Source organism: Helianthus annuus, chromosome 13 (genome assembly GCF_002127325.2).
Source record: "Helianthus annuus cultivar XRQ/B chromosome 13, HanXRQr2.0-SUNRISE, whole genome shotgun sequence".
Taxonomy (NCBI): Eukaryota; Viridiplantae; Streptophyta; class Magnoliopsida; order Asterales; family Asteraceae; genus Helianthus; species Helianthus annuus.
The window spans coordinates 545101-553496 of record NC_035445.2 but is presented as its reverse complement, the minus strand read 5'-3'; the positions used below and the strand labels follow the sequence as shown (position 1 = coordinate 553496).

At 37.0% G+C, this 8396-nt stretch overlaps 1 long non-coding RNA gene across 1 annotated transcript; it reads left to right on the top strand.

The window, feature by feature from the left end:
• Positions 1-1354: 1354 nt before the first annotated feature.
• LOC110902388 lies at positions 1355-3314 on the top strand. The gene is made up of 4 exons (XR_002571075.2): positions 1355-1781; positions 1858-2035; positions 2628-2700; positions 3171-3314. It is a non-coding gene; the product is annotated as an uncharacterized LOC110902388 (long non-coding RNA).
• Positions 3315-8396: the final 5082 nt, after the last annotated feature.

Below are 8396 nucleotides of genomic sequence, written 5' to 3'. Positions count from 1 at the left end.
TTGAAATTGCTGTTGCGGCATCGGTGGGCGTTGAATTTGCCTTTGGAATTGTTGAACATTAGGTTGTACATTTTGTGGCCGGACTTGTTGCAATGGGATAGGTTGTTGCATTGGTGGCCCTTGTAGTCTCGGCCGAATGTGTTGTGGTACGAGTTGTTGTTGTTGCATTCCACCAACACTTGCCATCCCTTGAGATTGACTTTGAACATATCCAAAGTCTCATTGATCACCATAACCCCCGTAAAAATATCCATCCTCATCATAACCCTCAAATTCTTCAAACCCTTCGTCATACCCATCTCCTTGAACTCCTGACGATTGCCCAAATGGAATGTTTGAATATTGAAAACCCGCTTGGTTCGATGGTCTAAATGTTGAAGCATGAACAATCGTTGAGTTTGGTCCTATGGTATGACCTGAATATGATGGACCCGCACCCGGAAAGAAATGGGATAATGGTGGTATAGTAGTAGAAGGGTTAAATGTGATGGTTGGTTCTTCTTGGGTAGTAATGGGTTGTGTTGTGTTGGTTGGTGTAGTGTCATGAGGTGGAGTAGGAATTGTAGTGGAATTTGGTATAGTTGTGTTTGGTGATGGTTGTGTGGAAGCAGGTATAAATGATGAGGTCGTTTGACCCGTTGTAGGTGGAATTTGAGAATCAGCCATGATGTTTCTCGGTGTGATGGGTGAGGTGGGTGAACCAATGATCTTGTTTTCTCGTACTAAAACTCTGTTTTGTCTTAGCTTCTTTCAATTTCCGGATCAAACGATAGCGGTGATGACCTGTGAGAGCCCCTAGTATGCATACACCTGAAGTACCTGCACACTAAAACACAACCAGCATAAACCCGAAAATAACAAAACAAAACTATTAAACTAACACACGTTGCGCACTACTCCCCGGCGACGGCGCCAAAATTTCACGTGCTGTCGTGGTCACTATCAAATTTAATCCCCAAAACAACTATAGATAGTGGTAAGAGGGTATCGATGTAACGCCCCGTGTTCACGCATTTATAGATATTTAGGAAATACGTGTTCGCTTTTTATTTATTTATTTATTTATTATTATTATTATTATTATTATTATTATTATTTTATCTAAACTTTAGTTTACAACATTACGGAGCATTTGGGTTGCAAAAAAAACGGGTCTCGTAGGATCTTACGGGCCGTTCTAATTATGGAGAGCGGGCTTGTGAGCCTTGGGCCCAAGCCCAAGGCCCACTAACTAAACCTACCTATATAATAGAAGTTAACCCTAACACCCTCTTCACTTATCAGCCGCTCACCTCATCTCTTTCCCTCTCACTTGTCTGAGCACCTTATCCTCTCATCTATTGGAATAACAGAACAATTCACACGCACAAACACTGAAAGCCTCCTTCTTCTACATTACAACCCTAAACTAGATATACATGCACATTCAGAGATATCCATGTCCCCATATCACTTTGCAAGACATCACAGACTCTCATCACTCCACCTCTCCCTCTCGTTGACAACAGCAGCAGACGAAGACACGCCGCCGCTCACGGCGACGGTGGTGAGTCGGAATGCCGGCGATAGTCCCCCCCCTTAACCTGTTTTTTTTCTCCGGCGAGACTCCCTCTTCTCCGATCGATGTGATCGGCCGACCACCACCAACCCCCTTGTGCAGTGGTGCGATGACGAGGAAGAGAGAGCGGGAGCGCGGCAGAGCCGCCGGTGGTCACTGGCAGCGGTGGAGGTCAACATCAGTCAATGTCCCAGCTCTGTGTCTCGATTCGACAAACTGTCTGGTAACCATCTCCCTCATTTTTCTTCAATTCCTATAAATTTGAAGATGGTTATGTTTATATGATGTTCGGTTCCCAGTTGTTTATCAGAAGGTTCGGGTCACGACTCAGTCACGAGGTGATTCGGGTTTCAATTTCAGTTTCAGTTCGGTTCGTTTCTGTTCGGTCAACCCGCGGTCAACGGGTCAGAACCGGGTTCAGGTCAAACTTGGTCAACCTTCGGTCAAGCCGGGTCAACCAGTCAAACACTAGATGTGGTAAAATCTTAGTGGCGCGATATATTTTTTTTTGTATTGATGTTCTTATAAACTTGTTATTTTTTTTATCGTGAAACATTAAATCATTCGGGTTTGTAAACTAATCGTGTAAATATATTGTTCGTTGATTTTTGTTGAATTTTGAAAATTATATCGACAACTTATGTTGTCGGCTTCGTCCAAAAACAGAGGAAACTCTGCCCGTTTTTCGTAAAATTTCCGTAAAACGACACGTTAATTTTATAAAATGAAACCTTTCGAAGTTCTAATATTTTTATAAAGAAAATATATACTATTATTATTTTGTGATAATTATGGTCGAACCACTAATGAAAACGTATTGGATTCAATTAAATTTTTATAACAATAATAATAAATGTAAATTATTTAATTATGTATTTATTTATCTATTTTCTTTTCTTTTGACAAAACTTCCATAATATTTTTGATAAACTTAGAATAAAATCTATGTATAAACTTTATATACGTAAAAATATATATACTTAACCATCGACTAGTTATACTCTAAGTTCTACTTTGAATCCTCCGTCTTAATTTCCGAATACTCATACACCTTCGTTTGCCCATATAGGGTGACATCGGTATTCCATCATCCTAACCTCACACTCGTCAACACTTGGATAATCGGAAGACTTAGCAATTATGTGAGTATACTCGAACCCATTTTTACTTTTAACACTTTGGGTGCAACATGTATTGTATATTAAACGCACATGACACTTGAAACTTATTTGAAACTTACTCTATCCATTTAAACATGAAACATGAAACTTGTGAATCTTGAGACTATTTTGTGCTATGTGAACGTTTAATTCTTGTGTGTAGTTCCGCCTTAACAATAGTAGCGCTATAGGAGTAATGCACCTCCCCGTTAGTCTTTGGGGTATTGTTAGGAGGAGACATATCAACCTCCCGTGAAACTTTGGGTTAGGTACTTTAACGCATTGGGAAACTTGGGCTATCACTTGGACTACGTAAACTAGCATGGTTGAAACTATTTTAATATGTTCGTGTTGGATATGAGTTTTTTTTTTATTCTATTATGCTATGTAAACAAACTTGTATACTCGCTCTTTGCTTTTGCATTGAAACTCTATTTTAATACATGTTGCAGGTTGACAGTCAAGATGTTGAAGAATCAAGTTAGGATGGTCTAGATACCCATTTTAATAATAAACCATGTTTGTTGCAATTTGTCTTTATTTGAATCAATGTATTTGAATTTAGTCATTTATGAAATTTGATTTAATCTATATTGTCACAAATAGTGTTATGATGCTTTTGAGCGATTTGTTCGTCTCATCCCGATGTTTCCGCCATCGGTTGGGGTGTGACAGATTGGTATCAGAGCCATAACTATAGGGAATTAGGAAAAGTAGGAATGCTTTAACCTAGTCTATAGTTTTAGAGCTTTATTCTCATGTTTTGCTTGAAACTACTTGCATGTTATCTTATTTGCCTTTATTTACTCTCTTGTCATCTTTCAAACGTAACTGCCACTTATGTGTTAACACTTGACATGCTATACTTGTTTTATTATGTGTTAATACTTGCTCCATTGTTCGATTCCTTATGTGTATTCTTGGCATATCTCTATGTGTTGGTACTTGTGTTATTGTCCTATTCTTTATGTACCGTTCTTGATGTGCATTCTTATGTGTTTATATTTGTTTGCGTATTCCTTTAACATACTCCCCTTTTCTAAAGCATTCTAGTCGATTTTTCTTAAACTCGAAAACACTCGTATTGTACAAACGAGACGAGTTTACCAAAATAGGCGTGAAACCCACAATTTGGTAAACGACTTTCATTCCGTTTGATTCTATTTTTGCACGAAATTCACCATTAAGTTAGGAGTGAAATCCACATCTTTATGGAAATTTCAAATTTAAATTCGTCAAGTTAGGGTACGAAGTCGTCAAGCTAGGGGTGAAACCCACACCTCGTCGACTAGTCCCACTCCTTGATTTTCAAATATCCCGCCAAGTCTCGAATTTTCGATGGACTGGGAACATGTAGTAACTGGAAGGGTGAATACCGTTAACCGAGATATCGGCGAGAGTATTCCACCTATTAGCCAAAGCATGTTTCTCAATTTCAAAAGATCTTTCGACCACTTTGGTTAGTCAATGTTCCGTTTGGAACCATCCAAGTTTTATTCGAGCTTACGTTTTATTATTTTCGATCTTTTGTCACTTTTGAACAATTTTTCGAGATTTCATTTTTGCGCAACATCATACTTTTACCTTTCATACGATTATACATTATTATCATGCATGATTTCACGTAATTTTATTTACGCTTTTATAACAACGAGCAGAGACATATCATCGAGATAGGAGTGATTTCCTCAACTTGATGATTAACTCCGCTTCTTTTCTCATCTTACAACGATATCATCAACGGATTTGGGGTGATTCCCTTACCTAGGTGATCGTTACCAATACTTTCTTTAATAGACTATATTACGTAAACACGATCATGTTTATACCTAAATCATTTATCATGTATTTCAAAGTGCTTCATTTATTTAAACGTACCTCTTATTCTATAATCTATTTTCACATCACTCGCATACACAAAAATTTTAAATGTTACCATAAACGCGGGTTCCTCGATTTAAAAAATTTCACGAAATACTACTGGTCAGCCTAATCGGTTTAATAAATCCGTTGCCCACAAATTTACCAATCAACGTAAACATTGAAACACGCTCCTCTCACGCCGTTAAACTAGAGGTTGTTATTCTCAATTGAGAATCAAATCAACTTTTTCGCACACACTTATAAAATATTACCAATATTATTTAATCATCTACTAAAATTCCTTTTCAAAACCAATGAAACATTTTTTCGACAATCGCTAAGTTCGTATACCAAATTCCTTTTTCTAAGGATCAACTTTTTCTCAAGAATCTATAAACTTCAAAACTTTCAAATATAAAAGTTACCTAAAACGATGCAAGCTTGTTGATCCCAAGAACTTTTCAAAACCTCGCTCGATACGCCAATTAAATTCAAAACACGTGGGCAAGGAAACTTCATAAGAACCGACACATTTTCAACTATGTAAATTCTTTTAAAACCATGGTAGCATTCCCATATTTTTACAAAGTACTATTTGCATAAATAGTGGATGATTTATACTCTCTTTACATTCATAAACTAGATTCTACATTTCATAACAACTCAACCTGTTTTGATTCAAAAAAAAAAAAAAAAAAAAACTCCACGTTTCGCTGACAACAATGCATTGTGTTACACTTATGTTCCAATTATTATTCTTATTCATACAATTATACGTCTACACTTAAATTCGCATATATGCATTTACGTTACGCTTAGCATATCCATACGATACACGCTCATACTTATATTTGTCAAATATGCATGAATGTATACACTTATATTCATACACCTACATCTTATTCATACTTATACAAATATTCTTTTTTTTTTACATTTAAATTTATGCTCCCACATTTTAATCATGCTCATACACTTGTGTTTACTCTTATACTCATACTCATGTTTATACTTATACAGCCTACACTTTCATTTATAGCTGTACTCATACACGTATATTTACCCGTATACATTCACACTCACCTTTATACTCACGCAATTTACGTGATACTTAAATTCATATTCATACACCTACGTTTTACTTATAATCATATACACATTCATACGGATGCAATTTGTGTATACGCTTATACCGCTATGTTTATACTTGTATTTATATTCAGACACATTCTCACGTCTTTTATGATCCTCGTATTTATATACTCATAACTACCACGACACGTTTCGTGTCTATACTTTGACTCATATTTACACACGTACTCCCCACAATACGTTCGTATGCTTACACTTGTACTCATATTTATACTCATACTCGCAACAACATTGTCACACCCCGATTTCCACGTGTCTCACCGGTGGGCCCGGTGGGGGATTACCGTGACGATGTTGGCAACAATATAGTCAAACCACACAATTATATAATGCACAGCGGAAGCATAAGATAAATATATATTTCAACCTCTGGTGATAATATCAATGTATTACAGAAGTTGAATATCCACAGTGGATCGTAAATAAAGATAAAGTATTGTTCCATCAGATACTGCAATCAAGCTTGCGAGACTTATCACGACGCTAGGGAGTTAATACCAGCCAATTTACGTTAGGTACCTGCACTTAATCTTTTGGGGAAAATACGTCAGTTTACACTGGTAAATACATTCAACTGACACATTTAAAAATGTTTATTAAAATTGATTTGAATGCACAAGGCACAAACTCTTTTATAACTTGGGAAAATTATAATAAAATCTTGTGAACGTTTTACATGTTCTTTTATGCGTTCAGTAGCCCGGGTCGTGCCGGGTTAAAGATTTATAGACACACCACGTTTGCGTAAAACCGTAGTATAAAAACCAACGGCTACGTCTTTTAATTTTAATGTCGACACTTTATACCGGGTGTACGCCTACACCGGGATGTCGATGGTCGTGGCCATTTCGTAAAATGATGCCGAGGATATCCGGGACAACGGTCATTAAACCCCCCAAAGGCTTATAAGCAACAAAACTGTTTAAATGAGCCGATCATATTTAATCAATTAACCACCTAAGCGATGGAATTTTATAATGCTCAATCAAGCGGTATTAACATACCGTAACCCAAGCCCATATAGGGGAAATAAGTTAAATTATTTACCTTTGCAAGTATATTTCCTTATTTTGGATTAAATCACCGATAGCTTTTACTGGGGCTCCTAATCTGGAACGAAGGTTTTAATTAACCTCTTAGAATCCTAACGGGTCGTTATAATGGCCGTAGCCTAGACCGGTTGGTTCCGATATATATAGATATGGTTTAATCGCGTGAAAAGGCGAAAACCGAGAATGGAGTATGATTTGGACCCAACAAGTTCAGTGACCTGTTTTATATGGGTTTATAGTCCATACTCTGGATTTTGGGGTTCAAATAATATAATTTGACCCATATCGGCTATTGCACGAAAACTAGTTCCATGAGCCGTACCGTGTGCGCAAATAGGCGAAACGGTAAACCATAAGTGTCCTACGCTTATTTCCTAAGTCAATATGCCTTAAAAGTATTTTGGTATCAGTAGGATACCTTCCGTAATGCCCGTAACGAGTTTAAGTTTATATTATGCCCCGTAGGGCTTTTCGGTCATTTTAAAGACTTTTAAAAGGGCTTTTCGAGTTCTACAGGAAATCTGAGTTTCCCGAACAGCTTATAAAGCTTAAAATACTTTATTTATTATTTAAAACCAGTAGCAACTGGAATCGGGTCAAAAGACCTTGTAGAACTCATGTTTTGGCCGAAAAGGGCATATTCGGTATTAACTGAACCGTAGCCATAACCGCAGGTTATGAGCAAGGTAAAAATGATTAAAAATCTTTAAAATTCCCAAAATATTATTTTACCACAGTGGGTAAAAGTTTTGGTGACGAAAACTTGGGTTAGATGGGCGTTATGCTAATTGCGCCGTTAATTACAAAACTTTCTTAAAAGTGCGCCTTTTAGCATAACTCTCATTCTAGACCTCGGATTGACGTGAAATTTTAAGGACATGCTTATAATTTAATAAGCAAGGTTTTGGTCCGTTCACGTGTCCGAAATACTCGTTTTAATTTTAAAAGGCCGTTACGGTCAACTTTTAGGCGAATGACGGAAATACGTAAAAGACTCGGATAACTCATGAACCGATCACAGAGGTTTATTCCAACATGTGACCTGGTCCTAAGAGAGTCCTAAGGTATATTTATACCTCACTAAAACGGGTCAGAACTGAAGTCAAAGCAAAAGTCAAACTTTTGCGACTTTTGGCTCCGAACCGGTTCAATATAGTAAATGATCGATTCAAACGAGCGCAAACAGGTTTATATACTTATTATCATGTTTTATGATTGTCAAAACAGGTTCCATAACATATACATTACAGATTATGCATAAATCGCTAAAATAGCTTTCTGTTGACTTTTTAACCGCACGTTTGACTCGACATTTGACATAGTTAGAGTGGTGATCAGGGGGAACCATTTTAGAGGTTTATTACCCACATAAATACCAACTTATAACTACTTTTGATTCGTCATAAGACTGAACCATTATTGATTTATTGTAAAGTCAAACCGTAGTTACGACGGTTTGGTTCTTAGCCATTTACTAAGGAAATGTGGAACCACAAAGGGTTAGATCACTTACAGAGGTTGTGTTCTTGCTTATGGAGCAGAGATGAGGACTTGAGAGCACTTAGGATGATCAAAGATGTGAGTTTGAGTTGTGTGAATTGTTATGAGCTT